This window comes from Rhinolophus sinicus, linkage group LG02 (assembly GCF_036562045.2).
Source record: "Rhinolophus sinicus isolate RSC01 linkage group LG02, ASM3656204v1, whole genome shotgun sequence".
Taxonomy (NCBI): domain Eukaryota; kingdom Metazoa; phylum Chordata; class Mammalia; order Chiroptera; family Rhinolophidae; genus Rhinolophus; species Rhinolophus sinicus.
Window position 1 is genome coordinate 87,399,219 of NC_133752.1, and position 17,260 is coordinate 87,416,478.

The following is a 17,260-nucleotide window of genomic DNA, read 5'->3' on the forward strand; positions in this document are numbered from 1 at the left end:
AAGGGTGGACTAGGCGCTGGCATCAGTGCATAGCTTCCCAAGGGGAGTACTTTGAAGGTGACCATAGTGATATTCAGCAATGAGGTATGTAGCACTTTTTCTAGGATGAGTTTGTGAACTTAATTGTCAGACCTCATATATCATATTGTGTGTTCACCATCCAGTGTCAGGTCTCCTTCCATCACCATATATTTGACCCCCTTTACTCTCTTCTATCTCCCCCTCCCCCCTTATTATCTGATAACCACCAAACACTTGCCTGTGTCTATGAGTTTTTGTTTGTTTGTTTGTCTTGTTCATTAATAAATTGGTATTGCAATTTATTCTAAAGCAAAGTTAGAGAAAAATTAAAAATATTTGTATTAAGGCTTCCAATGCACACATAATATGACTATGTTAGAAGAAGGAGCAACATTAAATTGACACAGAGGTAATTGTTTCATCAATAACATATGTACTAGATAGAGTCTCTCAGAAATCTTCCCTTCACTCATTCCCAAAGGAAAAAACAACAAATGACTTTTGTTTGAAATCCCTCCCTTCTTACAAGAGTCATAGCACTGAGTTTACGTCTTAGTGATTATCCTTTTTCAATATCTACATTTGAATTCAAATGCATTGTTACAACAGGATTTAAACAAATTGTGTATTGATAATTTGGTCCAATCACTTGAAATCTTTGATTAAAAGCACTTAATGTGTATTTTATTGTTGAAAAATAGACAATGTTCAGAGATTCAACTAATAATGACTTGAATCCTCAATATCATGATGCAAAATGGGGCAGAGAGTGTGAGAAAGTAGGGAAAATTGATGTAGAATGATATAAATTAGAGGAAAACTAAAGGTTATCTACGTAAGTATATTTTCCCTTAGTATAAAAACACATTACAGCAAAGAACTATACTAATCTTTCATTTTACCAGTCATGATTTCTCTTCTTTTATGTAGCAAATGAGCACACACCATCTTTAGTGTAATAAGGAAATTGCTTTTGAACCATACAATGTGTGCTTTCACTGATTTTTGTGTTACAAAGAGTCAGGTATTTAGTCTGTTCTAAGAGTTAACAGATATAAGGATTTCAATTTTCAGGATGCAGGAAACAAAACAGAGCATTTATATTCCTGACATAGCATCAGTGTACAATTGAAGTGCTTGAATCTAGGCCTGTCAATACACTCTACTGAGTCGAATAATATTCATGTGGTATCCAGTAATTGTTGGGTTTGCTTTTGTAAATGTGCTTTAATTTTAATGGATGGCAGAGAAAAAGAAAGGCACTCTATGGCAGTCTATACAAGGCATGTTTTTCCTGAATGGGACTATAATATTTGGTCCCATGTAATATTTGTAGAGGAGCCACATAGGAAGAGATAGAATTATACATAGTTAGGGTATATCCTTTAATCTTGTCTTGGACACTTATTCCAGATGTCCAGAAACATTGTTAGGGAATTAAAATGACATTGATGAACAATCTAAGATTTTTCTTTTTCTTTACTATGCTGTTAGACCCACAATACCAAGCTCATAGATTTTAAGCTTCAGGTAGAGCAAAGCCAAGTGACTAGCAAATCAAGTAAGTGTCACTATCATAGCAAACATGTACAGTAGAAATATCAGTCTTAATCCAAAACCAAATGCAAAGGGGAGAGAGAGAGAGAGAGAGAGAGAGAGAGAGAAATCTACAAACAAAGTGGTGGATAGGAAAAACATGCAGAACATCAACAGGAAATCTTGGGCCAAGATTGGATTGAGACTCATGATAAAGCAGCCAAAGAATTTCTTTTAACCTTATTATAGAAACAGATATTAGAATTAGGGCTCTCCTGACTTAAGAAAATGCAATCACGCGTCTTCTTTTAAGAATTTGAGCACCGTAGGTATTCACCGTCTTTGAATACATGTTCTATTGTCAACGGAAACCACAGCAGAAATATACTTGTCCTTCTCACAATCCCCAAACTAGATTTTATTTATGGATAAAACCACCATTCTCTCTGATGGTGGTTTTGCATTCCTAATCACCTCCAGAAATCATATTTCTCTTAAATAGGCATCCTAATAAAAGTGTGTCAACACATTGACATAAACACACACCTTACTCTTCCTTAGCTTTTCATTCAGCCTCTGATCCAACAAATTTGAAATCATTTCTTTAAAGCTTCCTTTTATTACATTGTCCATAGTAACAAGACATCAGATATTCTTTCCTTTGTAACTTTCAGCAAATTTAATGGCATTATGTGTGAACTTCTGTTAGGTTTGGTTCGCAAAAATGGAATAGGTATTGTAACTATAATACTTTAAATAAGAAGGTACTATAAAATTTCCAGATTATTAATCAAGTCAAATATTTTAATTCTCAAATTATTATTATTATTTAAAACAAAGGTATGTTTTTCCCAAAGTTATTGGCAAGTTAATTTGAATTGTCCCAGTTATTTAAATGATAATGCAGTGCAGAAATAAAATCAAGACCACACTTTTCTACCTCCCCTCTTATCCCAAATCTCTAGAAATGACAAGAAAAAAAATTAAAATCAATAACAGTGCTTGAAAACATTGGTGAACAAAAACTTTTGAGGAACCCTTAAGAAACAGAAAGTAGATATACCTGGCTGAGGAAATAGCCACAGCAGAAATACGTAGGAAAAGGACTGTGAAACTTGGATGCTCTGCAGGTTTCTAAGCTCAGAGAACATGGATACTAGATGGACTGGTCCCTTTCCTCCTGCTCCAAAGACTCTCTCCCCCATTTTGTCAAAGAGCAGGCAGCTGAGGCATTTGCTCTGGATTGGAGAAGAGAGTGTGGGCAGTTAAGCTGGAGAGACAGGGCAATGCCCTTTGTGAATGGTGTCACCCAGCACTCCTCATCCAATAACACATCACATTCCTCCACCCCAATTTTGGAGACAAACCTCAGGCAAATAAAACATCCAAACCAAGGACTGCCAAATATGTGAGGAAAATCATAAAAGATGTGGTAAATTTCATTAACAGAACTAATAGCTGAGAAAAAAATGCTTAATAGAGCAAACAAAATGAGGCTTTAATAAAAATGAAATTAATATCCTCAGAAGGACATCATAACTATATATAAAAAACGACATAGGTAGGTATTACAACAAAGCAATTTTAGGTCTTAGAAATAAAAAATATTACTATTAAAATAAAACTCAATACACAGGCAGAGTGATAGGATGGACACAATTGAAGAGCATGTTAATAAGCTGGAAAATCACACTGACAAGCTTACCCTAAATTCAGCACAACGGAATGAATGGTTGTGAAGATGAAATAAAAATTAAGGCTTGAGAGAAAGTCCCAGAAAGTCTCACATCCATCAGGTGGGAATTCCAAGAAGAAAAGAGAGAAAAGAGGACTGAGAAAAATAAATACATAAATAAAATAATGATAACAGAAGATATCCAAGAATATCAAGACATGTCTTCAGGGCCCACGGGTGGCTCAGTTGGTTAGAGCACGAGCTCGGGGAAACGGGGCTGCCGGTTGGATTCCCACATGGGCCAGCAAGCTGCGCCCTCTGCAACTAGAATAAAGTCAATGAGCTGCCACTCAGCTCGCGGGTGGCCAGATGGCTCAGTTGGTTGGAGCATGGGCTCTCAACCACAAGGTTGCCAGTTTGGCTCCCGCAAGGGATGGTGGGTTGCGTCTCTTGTAACTAACAACCGCAACTGGATCTGGAGCTGAGCTGCGCCCTCCACGACTGAGATTGAAAGGACAACTTGACTTGGAAAAGTCCCGGAAGTACACATTGTTCCCCCAAAAAAGTTCTGTTCCCTTTCCCTAATAAAATCTTAAAAAAAAGAAAAAAAGACACGTCTTCAGATTTAAAGGGACTACTGAAAATTGAGCAAGATGTAAAACAACCATAGATATGTTCACATCAACATTAGAGAAGAATAATACCATATTTCCCTGAAAATAAGACATAACTGGAAAATAAGCCCTATCATGATTTTTCAGGATGCTCGTAATATAAGCCCTACCCCCAAAATAAGCCCCAGTTAAGATCGTCAGCCAGACAGACACATTTAGTAGATCCATTGCAACACACGACAGACATATTGAATTACAAAATAATAATATTAATATATAAATATAAATAAATAATATTATTTACATTAACTCTTAAAATAAATGATAATATAAATTATAATTAAGTATTTGTAAATACCCAAGGGGGCGCCTTTAGATGAGAGGTAAACGTCTATGTAAACAGATGAACTCAAGACTTATTGCGGAATGACCAATCGGAGTACAGACACAACGCAGGAATAACGAGCGCACTTGATAATGAACTGACGTGGTTGTGTCTAATATAAAACTTCATAATTCAATACGTCGTAACGAACGTACTTAATGCACTCGTGTGAAATAAAGAAACGTTTTCTGAATTTTGGTGACTGCAATTTTTTGTCACTTTTGTATGGACCATCATTCTTAACTGTCATTATTTTTGTTGCCACTCCTGTGTTGTAAATCTTCAATTAACACTTGATTTAATGGTAGATTTAAAGGGAATAATATTTTGACCCCCTGACAAGATGAGTACAAAAAGAAAGAGCTATTCCATCGAGTACAAGAAAGGAATCGTGGAGGACTCCCGAGGCAAGAATCTTATGGCTTTCTACAAAGAGAAGAAGTTGGATCTCCAAATGTTCTTAAAATGGCGAGCAGAGTGCAATAACCTCAGTCAACAGGTGAACGAGGGAAATGCTAAGAAGCGCAAGTGTGGATCAGGTCGGCAACCATTATTTCCTGAGCTGGAAGACATCATCTGTGAATGGATTGCTGACAGGAGAACAAAGGCTTTGGTTGTGCACCGGGCTGATATTCAAGAATTAGCCCTTGCAATGGCACCCCAGTTAGAAATATCCCCAGAAGAATTCAAAGCATCACAACACTGGCTGGATGGCTTCCTTCAGCAATATGAACTGTCTCTAAGATCGACAACACTGTTCAAGCTGGAAGATACTGAAGTTATTAAACATGCACTTGCATTCAAGTCCTTCATTGATGGCATTGACTTTTCTAAATGCCAACTCTCCAACATGATTTCTATGGATGAAACTGCAGAGTTTATGGCCCAAATATCTCAAACAACAATTAATCAGAGGGGTACCATGTCAATCTACATTCCATCCATTGGTTATGAAAGTGCACGTGTTACCTGTATTTTGACAATTCATCTGGATGGAAAGAAAGCCCAACTCTTATCATCACTGAGGGCAAGAAAGATAAGGTCGAATATGATTCAGGCATTTATGTTCTTGAAACCGAAAAAGGCTGGTGCACACAAGCAGTTATAAGGAAGAGGGTCAATTTAATGCTGCCACTTATTTTGCGAGCTGGCCAAAGAGGTCTGCTAGTCTGGGATTTAGCCAACACTCACCGCACTAAAGACATGAAGAACTTCCTTGCAGAGAGAAGAATAGTTCAAATAATGATTCCCGCAGGAATGGCTGCCTATCTCCGGACTCTCGATAATGCAATAAACAAGCCATACAAGGACGATTTGCACATGGAAAGCAATGACTACATTGAAAATAGAATGGAGAGAAACCAGCGTGGAAACTTTGTGAAGCCTACCCTGCAAGAGGTTGTGACTTGGGTGAAGAATTCATGAGATAAAATCACTGACATCTGTTGCCAATGCACTACGAGCAGGCTACATGGACAAGAAGTGCTCATTTAAGGAGAGCTCTATTGCTGGACATGAGAGATTGAGGCCAATGGTTCTACAGGAAATGGAGTCGCAAGAAATTCAAGCTGGAATTTGGGGTTTAGAGAGTTATGATGATGTTCCAGATGACATGACTGTATTTGAATAAATGTAGATTTTTGTACATGAATAAATGAATAAATGTAGATTGTTGTACATGAAAAAATAAGACATCCCCTGAAAATAAGCCCTAATGCATCTGTTAGAACAAAAATTAATATAAGACCTGGTCTTATTTTCGGGGAAATAGGGTTTCTTAAAAGACTTCAGAGAAGAAAAATAATTATCTGCAAGAGCAAGAATCTGATTGATATTAGATTTTATTATAGCAATGCTAGATGCAAGAAGTCAATAGAGAAAATTTCAAAAGCAAATGAAAACAAATCTAAATCTAAATTTGAATCTAAACTAAAATATCCGCCAATAACATGTAAATAGTGTATCCATGTTATGGGACATTATTCAGCAGTTAGATATAATACCATCTCTAGATATACTGTTAGCAAAAAAGCAGGTTACAGAAAAAAAATATATATATATACACACATACATACATACACACGCATATATATTAGTCATTGTTCAACTAGAGAAACAGAATCAATAGGAAATACCAGAGGTGCCAAAAAAACATACACACATGACTTGTATTTATCTTTTGTTATCGGTATATATTGAGTATTACAATTTTAATACAGTTTTTCCTTTCTTAAATTGTGTATATTTTTTTTTGCCACCCCCTGTAGATATTATGAGCTTTATTTCCAAGAGCTGACTTATGCAATAGTCAGGGTTGGCTAGGCAAGACTGAAAATCACACGGCAGACCATCAGGAAGCAAACTGTCTAGAGCTGTCAGGCACAAACAGAAGCTGCTGTCCTCCGGCATAATTTCTTCAGGGAAAACTCAGCTCTGCTCTTAAGACCTTTCGAATAATTGAATCAGCACACCCAGATTATCTAGGATTATCTCCCTTCCTGAAAGCCAACTGGTTATGGACTTTAATCACATCTACAAAACTCGCCTTCACAATACCTAGATAAGTGTTTGACTGAATAACTGGGGACTACAGTCAAGTTGACACATATAAATAACCATTACAACCACATGTATTATGATTCATATGTACTGTTGCAGTGTGTGTGTGCGCGTGCGTGCGTGCGCGCGCGCGCAGATAAACAGAGTTCAGGAAGGATGCACACCTAATCACTTTTGTCCTCCTTGGTTCCTTTTAGTGTACCTCCTCTTCATTTCTCCTTCTCTCTGTGCTTCTCTTTTGAGGAGATTTAACTCTAGAAATCCTTGGTCCCCTAAGGACTCAGGAAGTACATGGATCTTTACCTAAGTAACTTCATCACCTGGAAATTTACTAATAACATGGAAAGTAGTCTAAGTTAATTGTCCAAGTTCTTGACTTAAAAGTCAATTCAGATTTTCTTCAACCACTTTGACTAGTTCTGCTGTTCTTCAAGAGAACATATCTAAGGGCACCTGAAGCTACTCAGTTATCTCCTGGATTTGGGCTTCTTCTGGGAGCATTACTCCAGTCTCCTTTGTTAGATTTGTTTGGATGCTTTCTCTCTCCTATTAATTATTAAATTGTTGCCCCCCTTTTAAAGTCCTATCTCAATAAGCTGTCAGTCTGGGTTTTTCTGTTTTTTCCTTTTTGTGTGTTGAGTATGGCCTTCAAGATTTCATTTTTCCTTTTCTGTCTATTGTGAGTCCCCCAAATTCCAACACTTCTACTAAGGAAATGTCTAGTTTTCTTTTCCGTAAGCAGTCTCCAGTTTGTCTTGTGCTGTTTCCTGACCCATCTTTTTGGGTACTGCTACACTACAGGAAATGAGGATTCATTTTATTGCATAAAAAGGAATTTAATGAAGATGAAGGATAAAGCAACTAGTACCCCAAAGAGCTTACCAGTCTTTGTGAACCTGACCCAGTGCATAAGACTCTGCTTGTGTCACAGTTTCTACAGTTCCACTGGACCAAGGAAGTCACAGGGCCAAACTCAGAGTCACTGTGGGAGGGAACCACGAAAAGTCATAACTACCTGGAGCCATGATTCATTGGAAGCCTTCAGTGTAAGAGTCTACCACCCCACCATAATATTTACATGTACTTTAACAATATGGTTCTCCTCCCCCAACACTGTGGATATTGTCAATTCTTGCTGCTGTCACTATTAATACCTCCCTCAGTTTCTTTCCTAATTAAACATGTTTCAGTTTTAGAGACTCTTCTCAATGCATGATGCAATTTATTAAATCTTTAGATTTTAGCCTAGACAAGGATAACTGAGGGACTTCATATTGCTCTGTGACAGATCATTATAGAAGTTCTGGGGAACAGCTATCCTGTTTTAATTCCCAGCAAGGACTAAAGGAAAGGGAAAGAAAAGCTAAGGTGGGCAGATGAAAAGATGCAAAAAGATACCTTGCATCTCAGAACACTCCCTTAGGCACCTGAACAGACCCTACATGATCTACAGAATACATTTCAGCCATTATGTCTGCTGTATTTTAATTATATAATTTCTAGAGCTATAAAGACAAACAGGACCACCTAAGTAGTGAGAATAGTCAGATGCTCTCACAGTTCAATTGAAAGTTCCTTGTTTTTGCCACCACTGCCTCTACTCTCTCCCCCTTTGACTAACATTAGAGTGTTCTGAGTACCAAACACAGGGCTGCAGAAGACACAGTCTTTGTCTCTGAAGAGCTCATGGTCAAAGAGTTCATGTAAGAACTCTTATAAGACATATAAGACAATGGTATTACTAAAATACAGCTAAAATAGAGACATCTTATAAATAATAGTGGGTAACTTCCCTTTATTTATACCAAACTCCATTTTGCTAACCTGATAGAATGGGACTTAGAAAAGGAGAAAGGGGAGAAGAGAAAAAAATGGGGCACAAGGGCAGCTTGAGAAAGACTGTGGGACAGAAGAAAAGTGGAATATACATAGTGACAGGAAATAAAGAAAAGATGGGTGACTGAACACCAAATAATGCTTTGCCTACTCAATTTTATCTAAACTGAATGTGGATAAGAAGTAGACAAAATAAAATTTTAAGTTCTAAACTATATTGTTTAATTCCCTAATGCCCTTCCCCTTCTCATAGAGAAGGCATTTTCTAAAGTATAGAGGACACTATCCTGAAAAAGTGGACACCATTCTCAGATTAAAGGCCAGAAGGATTGTCTACATCGAAAGGAAGAACCTTAAGAGATATGCTTAATCAGAAACCATGTCACCCCTAGGCCGTGTTACAACTGCACGTGAGCTCTGAAACCTACATGAAAGAGTTTCACAACTCAAAATAGCAGAATATTTGGTCTGTTTTTACTTTTTAGGCATTTTAAGAACACCAAATTCCTTTTATGGAATGATACAGGAAAACTGGCAAGAATAATTAATGGCAATATTTTTGATTGACATTCTAGACCCACATAAACATGAATAATGTAGATAGATTAATAAAATAACCTAAAATTGATCACCTAGCATAAGGAGACAAGGTGAAGTCTACTCTTGAAGCACAAACATTTTTCTATAGAATTTAACCCTTTGCAGTGACAGATTTGTGAGCAATTGTAGACACTTAGTGGTTGTGCTTTGAGGGGGAAAGATATGCTGATGTTATGCTAAAGAAATATCATAATGATGGTCAGTAAGAGGCCCTGTGTTTGGATTTGCTCCATTAGAGAGTACTTGTGAACACCCTCATTCCAACACTTCATATTAAATACCTAGGAGACCAACTGAGACATTCTCCCATAATTTGGATATAGCTCGACAAATGGAATTCATAAATCAGTTACCCCGTCTTCAGACTTCAAATCTGATACAGATGCCATGAGTTTTACAGCACATAGATGATAAATTCAAGAAGTAGCTATAACTAGGTCTTTCAACATGCAAATGAAGGAAAAAAGGAATCTTCAGTCCAATTTACTGTAAGTTTTAAAATAGAAAACTGATGCCATCTTGTGGTTATTTTAGTAAGCTCACTCTTTAAACAATGACTTCTGAAAAGCCAACATACAAAATCTCCCATTTCTTTCTCCTTTAAAATATTGTTAAAAATATTTTCCCTAAAAACTCTTAGACTCAGTGCTCTTACAATCTGGAGATTTCATGAAAATTCTTATTTCTACCCACATAAAAACACAGCTGCTATTACATTAATGCTAAGTGATTGCTAATCATGAACAAAGTGCAAAGCAATTTTCAAAATTCTAGGAACTGCACACAAGCTGTCTTTTAAGAGCTCAGTTATGTGCATGTTAAAAGTTAGGTGAGTGTTTTCATTAAGATGGTTGTACGCCACAGGGGTCACTCCACCCTGGAGACTGGAATAGACCAAAGAAAAACAAAAAATGAGCAAAGTTTACAAAAACACTGGAGACTGGATAAACTACCATCCATACTTCACACATTTTGGAGAATTTCTTTGATTTAGAGTGCAGAGAATACAAGACTGAAAAATGACTCCACAGACCACTCATAATTAATTGCTGAGAAAAATGGTATAGGCAAGTTTTCTAAATATAACTATATGAATGTGCTTTATTCATTGATTTCCATTATCATTAAGAGAATGTGTGTGTGTGTGTGTGTGTGTGTGTGTGTGTACTCAAAAACATGCTCTATGCTGTCAGCAGTAAAAATTACCAATATGAGAGTAGAAGTATGCATAGCTTCATGTGGGAGTTAAGGCTGAGGTGGATAGAGAACAACTTGGCTACAAAATTTTCCAAATATGATTTGATTAAATCAAACAGCTCAGAACCACTCACTTGAAATACAGATAAGGAAAGGCCTTCAGTGATTACAAAATACCACTTAATCACCCTTTACCCTGAGTCTCCTAGCTTATCACAAACTTTTATTTTTATATGTTTATTAAAAAATTAGGACATGCTTTAGAGGTTCTAACACAACCAGATGGTACCCACTAAAGAACTGTTGCTCATTATAATCTATTCCTTGACTTAGTAGTGAAGTGCAACTCTACTCCCCTCTCATCAATAACAGTCTTAGCTAAATTAGTTGGACTTTAGTCTTGTACCAGAATCACCTTTAAATCTGACAATAGCATATGCAGTAAATCTCTGTTGATAACTAAAAGTTCCCCAATTCCATCTAGTTTATTAGCTAATCATAAGATATTATTACTTTCTCCTCATAATTCTCACTTTAAATGCTGTTAACTGTGAAAATCACCCACCTCTATTCTAGGTCCTTTCCAGGTCCTTCACAGATGCTAGGTTACTGACAAATCCCTTTCATTGGCAGAACACTCATTAAATAAAATGAAGTGTGCTTAAACATGAGTGGTTAGAGACACCTATCTCTTCATTGGACTCTTTATTGGTAAAGCCAGGCCAGCCACTTTAATAAATAAGCTCCAAGATTTTAGTGGCTTATCACAATGGAAGTGTATTTCTCCTTCATGTAACAGTCACTGAAGATGTGACTGGTCACTGAACAGTTATCTTGCCCCTGGTGATTCAGAGACCCGAGTTCCTGGCAACTTATGTTGCCATAATTCAAATAGGTTCCTCTGTTGCCTGTATCTAGATGGTAACACATACCACTTCCTCATATTTTCTATAGTTTATTACCAGTCACATGACCACACATGCAAGTCAAAAGGACTGGCAAATGTGGTCTTTGATTGGGCTGCCATTTTCAATTTTAATTCCATGCTATGGAAAGGTAACACAATTTTTGGTTGACAGCAAGCACTCAGTGCCATTGATTCTTAACCTATTATATTACACTAAAATGAATTCCAGATGCATCACTACTTAAATGTTTCTAAAAAGGAGATAATTACAGTTACAGAAGGGGAAAGTGTCTATTATGATACAAAATTCAGAACTCATAAAAAACAGAATTAGTTAATTCAACTGAAAACATAGTCTTAGCAAGCAGCAATATGGGTGGGGTGGGGTGGAGGCTCATGATTCAAAACACAGGAAAAAGTAGTCATTTCAATATATAAATGGTTCTTATACACCCAGAAGAAAATCCCCACAGTCCAAAAGGAAACTAGCAAAAGATAGTAGAAGATACTTCACCCAAAGAGGAAATATGATGATCCTAAGAAATAAATAAAAAATAAAGCGCAAATAATATGCCAATGGAACAAATGAAACATTTGACTGACATTCTGGAATTGGCTATAGCAAAACAAAACCTTATACACTGCTCATGAGGGTGTCAATTGATACAACTTGTAGAGATATTAATTCATCTTTGGCCTAGTAAATCTACTTCTAAAAAATTATCTTGCAGATAGACTTCTTATGCTCTAAATAAAAGACATTCATTCACTAAGCACTGCTTATATCAGCAAAAGACTCTAAATAAGCCACACATCTATCAATAAGGTTATGTTTAATCTATATTTCACCCATACACTGGAAATTATAGAGCAGTTGAAAAATGAGATAAATTTGTGTGCACTAACATGTTGAGATCCCCGGGCATATTAGGTCAAAATGTAATTTACATGCACAAATAATACAATAATATTTACAAAAAAATATATATCTGCATATATTTTGATATTCCGGCACATGCATAGAAAGGGTTTGTAAGGATAAACACCCACTTTTTAACACTTCCTTTAAGAAGAAGAATGGGATACAAGAAGATTTAGGGATGGGTTTGGATTTTTTTTTTAGTTTTCTTTCTATGTTATTATTTCTAACTTTTTACAAGGAAAATGTATGTGTATATTACATTTGTAGTTAGAAAAAAATAACTAAATTAGGTAAAACCAGGATCACAAAAACCTCCCCTGAGAAATGTGCTACTGAATGATCCTCAGGAAGCAACAAGCTGCCAGTTAGGACACATGTAGTATCTGTGCCATTTGTATGTGTGTGCGTGTGAACAGGCTAAATGCTTCCAATAACTTGTGGATCACGCAGGACAGGCACACATGTCATTTGCCTTTAAACTGTTCTGTGTATTAACTCGTCTCCTGAGAGGACAGGCCACAGACACACATGCTGGTCAGGCTATGGGTCAAATCACATGCTCCCAGCAGAGCTCCAGCATCTGTGCACAAGTAGTCAGAGTTCAGATTTCCCTAGAAATTATCCCGGAGACTGTTGGATAGGGTGGAGATGGGCAATCCATGCAGCAGCTACTTTTGTTGACTCTGAGAAAGAAGATACCCTTCAAGAAGGCCCCCTGGTAGCTAACTAGGCTCAAATTTGAAAACAGAGCCGAGCAGCCATTTCTAAACGGGGCCTCTCAGGCAAACTGCCCTTCAGGGAGAAGCCTGCTCTAAACTGCCTGCCTCCCACACTGAACCGCCTACCTGCATTTTGTTCCTGCCATCTGAGCTAAACCATATAAAGGAGATTCTGAAATTGTATTTGTCATGCAGGGCGGCCTGCGGGGTCTCTGGTCCCGCTCCCCACATAAGAACGCAGGACATGGTGAGGCCAAAAAGGAACACCCAGGGAGCCATAGCTAGGGGAGTCATACCACTATATTCTCGCTGGCGGCATCCCCCTCTCTGCAATCCAGTCTTGCTAGCTTAGCCACCATCTTCTTGCTAGCCCCCATTTTTCTTGCTAGCATAGCCATGGCAGCTTTATTAGTGGCCAATGGCTCACTGGTTACAGCTGACGGCCAACTAGCCACAGCTGATGGCCATGCAATCACAGTTGATGGCCATTTACTACCTGAGCCAACACCTTTTAGCATGAGGCCGAGAACCTGGAAACTGCACTTCTGGCTCTGTCCCCACAGTATTTCAACCAAAAGGATTGAGACTTTCCCCTTCCAATCAGAGCTGGAGCTGCATTGCTATATCCCCCATTCGCATCTTCACCAATCAATCAGGGAGGCTCCCTTTTGACCAATCAAGACAGTGCTTTTTGGACCAATCAAACTGAGAAGATTTGGAGTCCTCATTTGCATGAGGAGAAACCAATCAGGGGTCAGGGGTGGGAACTTCTCTCTGCATAAGTCATCCCCGCTGTAGCTCGGAGAGCACACTACCCCTTTGCACTGAAGTCTGAGTTCACCTGGTTGGAGCTGAAACACTGACGACATCTCACCAGAGCAGAATAGACCAGAGCTGAGTGCAGCAGAGCAGGAGGAACAGGCCAGAGCAAGTGTGGGGGCAGAGCCTCAGAAAGTAGTTTCCAGGCTCTCGGCCTCACATAGACAGGTGCTGGCTCAGGTAGTAAATGGCCATCAACTGTGATTGCATGGCCATCAGCTGTGGCTAGTGGGCCGTCAGCTGTAACCAGTGAGCCATTGGCCACTAATATAACTGCTGTGGCTACGCTAGCAGAAGGAAGAGAAAAAGAATGGGGGCTAGCAAGAGATGGTGGCTGGGCTGGCAAGTGTGGATGGCGGTTTGCGGACAGTGTGAATCCAGCCTCCAGTGAGAGTATAGTGCCGCCAGAGAGAATATAGTGGTATGACTCCCCTACCTATGGCTCCGTGGGTGTTCCTTTTTGGCCTCACCATATCCTGCGTTCTTGTATGGGGAGCGGGAGCAGAGACCCTGCAGGCCTTCCTGCACGACAAATGGCGCAGCGAGCAGGGTACGGTGCCGGCCAAAGCTCTCCAAAGGACGGTGGAGCAGTTTGTGTGTATGAACACTCAGTCTCTGGAAGACCAGGAGGAGCAGCTGCCGGAGAGCTGGACCCCCGTGGAGGGGTGGGAGGATGTGGACGGTTCTCCCACCAGCACAGGAAAAGGCATGCAGCTGCTGGAGAGATGGAGCCTCATGGAGAGGTGGAAAGATGTGGACGGTTCCCCAACCAGCACAGGCCAGAGAAAGCGAAGGTCGTTGCAGCCCTGTGGGCCGGGGAAGTTCCTGCTCAGGCAGCCTGGATGCAGGACTTGTAGTCCCAGGAGGTAACGCTTGCTGAGTCCTCCGTGGGAGATGAGGGTGAGGTCAAGGTCGTCCCTCACCCCCAGGACAGCCCTGGTGAATGACTATGGACTATGGGGAATTGCCTTCCATCCCTAATTTAATGGACCGCTTGACTGTTTGTTTGGGAACTGTTAGTGGAACTGGGGGATATTCGCTTTTGTCTCTTGACTGGCCGCCATTGAGAATATGTAAGCACCTTGATTGTGAGTCGCTATTGTTCCAGCCGGGTACCCCGAGAGGCCCAGAGAGAGTGGCAGTGCCCTGAGAGCCCTGGCTGTGTCCAGGAAGTGTGGCTGTGCCCACAGAGAGTGGCAGTGCCCTGAGAGCCCTGGCTGTGCCCAGGAAGTCGGGGTGTTCCCAGAGAGAGTGGCAGTGCCCTGAGAAATCCTAGCTGTGCCCGGGGAAACTAGTGGTACCTTAAGAAGTCCAGGAAGTCTGGCCATGCCCAGAAGTACTGGTGGTGCCCTGAGAAACCCTGGCTGTGTCCGGGAAGACAGGTGGTACCCTAAGAAGTCCAGGAAGTCTGGCTGTGCCCAGAAGCACTGGTGGTGCCCTGAGAAACCCTGGCTGTGCCCGGGGAAACTAGTGGTACCCAAAGAAGTCCAGGAAGTCTGGCTGTGCCCAGAAGCACTGGTGGTGCCCTGAGGAACCCTGGCTCTGCCCAGAAGCATTCACCTCCAGGCTCCTCGCACAGGTCCCCTCGCGGAAGACGCTTGTCACGTAGATTGTGAGGCGAGAGCCTGTAGGGGTGGAGTGTGGGGGCAGAGCCTCAGAAAGTAGTTTCCAGGCTCTCGGCCTCACATAGACAGGTGCTGGCTCAGGTAGTAAATAGCCATCAACTGTGATTGCATGGCCATCAGCTGTGGCTAGTGGGCCGTCAGCTGTAACCAGTGAGCCATTGGCCACTAATATAACTGCTGTGGCTACGCTAGCAGAAGGAAGAGAAAAAGAATGGGGGCTAGCAAGAGATGGTGGCTGGGCTGGCAAGTGTGGATGGCGGTTTGCGGACAGTGTGAATCCAGCCTCCAGTGAGAGTATAGTGCCGCCAGAGAGAATATAGTGGTATGACTCCCCTACCTATGGCTCCGTGGGTGTTCCTTTTTGGCCTCACCATATCCTGCGTTCTTGTATGGGGAGCGGGAGCAGAGACCCCGCAGGGTCTCCCGCATGACAGCAAGGCACAGTGGGCCAGACCAGACCAGACTAGAGCAGAGTGGAGCAGAGCTATCTAGCTGGGGAAGAGCCTTGCCTCAGGGTCATCTCACAGCCATGCTCTCCCACATTTATACAGTCTCATAACTGAGGTATAACACTATTGAGTTGTTCCGCAGGTGTGCTGAATCACAACTGAGCTGTTTGCACTGAATAAACTTTCCTCTTTCACTGCACCAAGGACAACTAGTTGACATTTTCTAATCTACTGTGGTGTTTGAGAACGTTGCCTTTCTTTCCAGAAAATGAGCTTCAGTCCCACTAAAGTTGCGTCAGAGGCAGAGTCTGAGCCCAGTCTGGTCCTAGCTAGAACAGAACCAGAAGCAAGGCTGGAGCCAGAAGCAAGGCTGGAGCCAGAAGCAAGGCTGGAGCCAGAAATAGAATCAGAGGTGGGGCAAGGAGATGACTGTCAACCCCAGAGGGTTTCTTAGCAGTTGTCAGTCAGAACAGGTGTCAGAGCCACGGGGGTCTTCAAAGGAAGGGTCAGAACAGATCTAGAAGAAAGATTAATATGGGAGCAGGGGCCCGATCCAAGCCACAAAACTGGTCCTAAGTCACAGGTTTTGTAAGCCCGAGATCCAGGGCCCTAAACTAAGTAGAGACCAGCATTGGGACAGGTCCTGGAGACATTCTGGTTGTCAAAACACAAGCTGAGCCCAAGCTAAGCAGGGAGCCAATCCTGTTCCTTGTGAATACTGGTTTCTGGCCTAGTTTTAAGGAGGAGAAATGTGGCCCCAGTATGTACAGGGACTTGGGCACTGTGGGCACCACTAATAAATTACCTCAGAAATTCCTTATTCTGGAGAGGAAACTACAACACTTAGAAAATAAATCACACACACACACGCGCGTGCGCACAAACACACACACAAAAGGTGGGAAAAAGGGGAAGAATAGGAAGAATGAAAACACTATGTTGTTAAGTTAGTAGGATGAACCATTTTTTTGTTAAATGCCAGGCCTCTCCAAATATATATCCTCCTCCTCTCCATCTTGTGAAGCTGGTTTTTGGGTTGGAATATGCCCAAGGAGAAGAGGAGAGAGAACAGGAAAATTCTAAAGTCACAGATGCTGCCATGATGAACCTAATACATGCCTTCTTTTGGCTTAAATATAAAACTCATCCTCACGTGAGTACTTTTGAAAGTTCTTTGGACATCTCTCACTCCTACTTCTCTGTTATCCTGAGAATTTCAACTCTTTTCTGGACAGCACCTGCTCGACCATCCCTAAGATATCCCCATCCTGTCTGTCTCACGCACACTCATATGTGATGGTTATTCTTAGCTTACGTGCGTTTTCCTCAGACAGGCCCTTATTCAAATACATCCTAGGGTTCCATATTTATTGTTTTGCGGATAATGCATTTGTAT

The 17,260-nt window shown here is 40.6% G+C and overlaps 1 long non-coding RNA gene across 1 annotated transcript in view; it reads right to left on the minus strand.

Moving 5' to 3' along the window:
* Window positions 1–17,260, minus strand: part of LOC141569990 (uncharacterized) — a 41,173-nt gene extending 23,913 nt beyond the window's left edge. Inside the window, exon 1 of the long non-coding RNA XR_012493763.1 lies at window positions 1–17,260. This exon is cut by the window's left edge and continues 21,977 nt beyond it. This is a non-coding gene — a long non-coding RNA (uncharacterized LOC141569990).